The sequence below is a fragment of the Babylonia areolata genome, chromosome 4, assembly GCF_041734735.1.
Source record: "Babylonia areolata isolate BAREFJ2019XMU chromosome 4, ASM4173473v1, whole genome shotgun sequence".
Classification (NCBI taxonomy): domain Eukaryota; kingdom Metazoa; phylum Mollusca; class Gastropoda; order Neogastropoda; family Buccinidae; genus Babylonia; species Babylonia areolata.
Window position 1 is genome coordinate 28833486 of NC_134879.1, and position 4716 is coordinate 28838201.

The window sequence follows — 4716 nt, forward strand, 5'->3', positions numbered from 1 at the left end:
TGTTTTCCAAGCGTAACTGATGGAATGAGGAGTGACAGTGGTTTGAGAACAAAAAAAAAAAAAAACCGTAGCGAACATACAAAGTCAGTATATGTTTCTGATTGTTGATGCATATACTTTTATAGAATAATCAAGCAAACAGATCGCCCCCGCCACCCCCTCCCCCCATCCCCCGAAATCAATCAATCAATCAATCAATATATATATATATATATATATATATGTCAATAACAGTAGGCTCTTCATATCTTTAAAACTTATATTCTAAAAAAAAAAAGCAGCAAATTTTCGCAGTAAAAACAGCTTCTTCAGGCTGACAATTTGCTGCTTTTTTAGAATCCAAGTTTTAAAGACGCGAAGAAGAGCCTACTGTTGTTGATATTTTTGTATTTTACCGGTCTTGGTATTTACCTCAGTGCTTTCTGCAAGGAGCGGAGCCCAGGACACGAAGAGAGTGTGAACTATCTCTCTGTCTCTCTCTGTGTCTCTCTGTCTCTGTCTCTGTCTGTCTCTCTCTCTCTCTCTCTCTCTCTCTCTATATATATATATATATATGGTATGACATGTTGTGGTATGGTGTGGCCTATGGTATGGTAGCCTATGGTATGGTAAAAAAAAAAAAAAAAGGTATTTGCATGGTATACCATTGCATTCTATCGCGTCATGTTCTATCGTATATTATTGTATCGAATTGTATCATCAAAACCCGAAACTTACCGTACCGCACTATATCCCCCCCCCCCCCCTCCCCCGCCCCTTCCGCCCCCCCACCCCGACCCCCTCTCTCTCTCTCTCACTTTCTCCACCCCTCCTTCTCCCTCTCACTCTCCCCCCATACCTCTCTCTCTCTCTCTCTCCCTCTCTCTCTCTGCTCACCCGTCCCCCACCCCCTTCCAATTCCTCTTCTCCCCCCCCCCCCACCCCCGCCCCCACAACCACTCCCTGAATCAATCTTTTTATCTCAACACCTGCACTCAAAACAAAGCCACGACTTCCTAATTTTTTTTAAATTATAAAAAACAAAAAAACAAAAACAAAAAAAGTCCCCCACACAAAAACAAAAAAACAAAAAAATCTTGCTGTACACTCCTCTCCCCACACCCACCACCATCTCCACCGCTTCATTTGTACGGCCTTGCGTGAGTGTCACATTGGAAAATTCCCTCCCCCCCTCCCCTCGTATCGTATTTCCTCCCCGGACATAAATTACTTAGCAATACTCTACCTGGAATCACCTCTCATTCCCATTTAATGAATGAAGGTGGAAACCATTCTTTGCAAACGTATCTTACCGTGGGGGGTTTTGTTTGTTTTGTTGTTGTTGTTTTTTTCTATTTTTTGTTATGTCATTTGGTTTTACTTTATTTTATTTTGTTGATTTAATTTCATCTTATTTTGTTCATTATATTTTATTTCATTCTTTGTTTCGTTTAAAAAAAAAAAATCTTATTTCATTTTATTTTCTTCTATTTCATTGCTTTAGAAATTAACTTGTGGCGTGAAATCATGCCAAACTTTACAATTCGATTAAGAAAAAAAAAAGAATAAATAAATACAAAGAAGGAGAAAAAAAAAAATCAGAACTGTCTGCACGTTCTATGAATCGGGGAGAATGGTAGTGTTGGGATACAATGATATTCATCATTATTATCATCATTATTATCATCATTATTATCATGATATTCATCTTCATTTTGAAATTATTATTCTGAGACAGGAAACAAGTTCACACTTCCACACACCCCTAAATCCCCACACCCTAACACCACCACCACCACCACCACCACAGCCTCTTTGATACCCCCACATCCACCCCCCTTTTCATCAGCCCACCCCCACTTGTTGCTATTGATCTTGTTGTGGTGGTGGCAAATCTTTCCTTTTCCTCCATGTACGTTATCTTGGGACAAAATTTCGTGACTAATAATATCATTTTAATTGTTTTGATTAATTTATTTATCTATCTATTTATATATCTATTCGTTTATTTAACTGTGTATTTGTTCATTTATTTTATTCATTTATTTATTTAGCTAAAGGACATGTCAATTTTGGAACGATGTTTTCGGGCAAGTTATTATTTTGGGGGAAGAGATTCCAGGTCGACTGCCCTCCCCCACACCCACGCCCCCACCCTCCCCCACTTCCTTCTTCTCTTCCTCTTTCTCCGTCTTTGTTTCTGTTTGTCTGTCTGTCTCTGTCTCTGTCTCTCTGCCTCTGTCTCTCTGTCTCTGTCTCTCTCCCGTTCTCAAGGGATCAAGGCCCGAAGTGAATAAACAATCTTGAGTATCAATTTTAGTTTCTGTTTGTCTGTCTGTCCCTGTCTCTCTCTGTCTCTCTCTCTCCCGTTCACAAGGGATTAAGGCCTGACGTCAATAAACATACTGAGTATCAATTTTAGTCTCTCTGTTTTGTTTCTGTTTGTCTGTCTGTCCCTGTCTCTCTCTGTCTCTCTCTCTCCCGTTCACAAGGGATTAAGGCCTGACGTCAATAAACATACTGAGTATCAATTTTAGTCTCTCTGTTTTGTTTTTGTTTTAATTCAAAGGTGACAATTTCAGACGATGAACCCACAAGGTTGAGGACCATTGCCGGAGTCGCTGAAAAAAATAGCACAAGGAAAAAACAAACAAACCAACAACAACAAACAAACAAATAAAAAACAACCAACAAAAAACAAAAAACAACAACAAAAACCCTGCGGCAGTGTTGTTTTTCCTTGAAGAATATCCGTGTGTGTGTGTGTGTGTGTGTGTGTGTGTGTGTGTGTGTGTGTGTGTGTGTTTCCATGTGTTGCTCAGTTAATATTTTATTCAAATGGTTGCGAAAATGTCAGTACAACAAACAGTTAATCTGACAATAAATGATTTCAGTCAGTGAGTCAGTGTGTGTGTGTGTGTGTGTGTGTGCGTGCATGAGAGAGAGAGAGAAAGAGAGAGAGAGATTTATTATTCGTTCGTTTATTTATTTATAGTCTGTTCATCTAAGATGATGATTTGAGAGAGAGAGAGAGAGAGAGAGAGAGAGAGAGAGAGAGAGAGAAGACAAGACAAAATCTTTATTATCGAGGGTAATAGATAAGCAAGTAACATGCTTTTTTTTTACATCCAGCCCTCGCCCTAAAGAGGGAATCAGAGAGAGAGAGAGAGAGAGAGAGAGAGAGAGAGAGTTGCTAGGACTGCTCGAACGTCCAAAGACTCAAGAGTATTCACTCTTAGGGCCTGCCCAGCCAAGGGAGCTAAAAGTGTTAGTCTTCTTCTGGTCTGGCTGCAAAGCCATCGCTGACAAACGAACGAGTCCAGTCTGTCATATAGTTAAGGTATATCTTCTTCCTCGGCCAGGTCCAACACTCGGCTTAAATCACAGATTGACATCTGTTTACATTTGGGCCAACAGCAAAGTGAGAGCAGTATTATCAATGGTTTCTCCAGTCAATGGGAAACCATTTACAGCTTAGTCTTTTGTGAAGGACTATGACTCTCAAACTAGGAGGCAAGATTGCACTGGCTCTTAGTGCTGCAGTCTTGTGGGCTAGTTGGCCTTTGGGAACCATCCCAACGCCGACTGTCCTAAAACCCCCTTGGCCGAGAGAGTGGGGATGTACTTGGGCAAGACACTCTCCACTATAATCAAATTCTAGCCCAAATAGTCGGAACAGTAGTTGCCTCCTCTGCTGTTCTGATGGTGATAGTCGGACACGACTGACTATCATATATAGAATAGAATACTTTTTATTGTCATAAAACCTTAAAGTTTATAAGACACAATGAAACATAAACATGAGCATATTAAGAAGAGAAACAGTCATGAACAAATTTCGCCAGCCTTGGCTGTATTTGTGTTAGAAAGATCAATTCACTAGGCTTTGCATTTGGACGACATATATCGATTAGTAATCTGTGTCTGTAAGTATTGTACTTTATATAATTGTCTAAAAGGTGAATCTCATCTTCTAAACTGTTACAAGTATCACACAGTCTTTGTTCTTTCGGTGTATTTTTATATCTTCCCTGTTCGATTTGTAAGTAATGGGCGCTGATTCGTAACATGGTCAGTGCTTTCCTGTGTTGTGTATTTGCTGTGTTCTATATATATATATATATATATATATATATATATATATATATATATATATATATCAATATCAGATAGTAAAAAAGGGAAAATACTCTGTAATTAATGCTAGGGGACTTAATTTGTTTTAAACTGATCTTTCTCATCTTAAACATTACATTTTGAAATTATACTCAATACATAAAAAGCTTGGATTTTTTTAAAAAGTGTATCACAAGTGAGTCTTGAAGGCCTTGCCTCTCTTGTTTTTTTTTTCTCCTTCTTCTTCATGTTTATCTTTTAGCTTTAAAAAATAAATTCTTTCTTTTCTTTCTGCTTTCTTATATGTTTACTTGTGTAACCACATTGATTAGTGACTCATCAGCTGGCGGTACGAGTGCGACTGATTGTGTTGTATTCTTAGTGTTTTGTGTCATATAATCAGGTTGTTGTTGTTGTCGTCGTCGTCGTTGTTGCCGTTGTTATCATTATTATTATTATCATCATCATCATCATCATTATTATTATTATTGTTGTTGTTGTTGCTAATGATAATAACAAAGATGGTAATAATGATAATCATGAAATATGCGGCTTCTGTTCAAACGCGCGCGTTCGTGTGTGTGTGTGTGTGTGTGTGTGTGTGTGTGTGTGTGTGTGTGT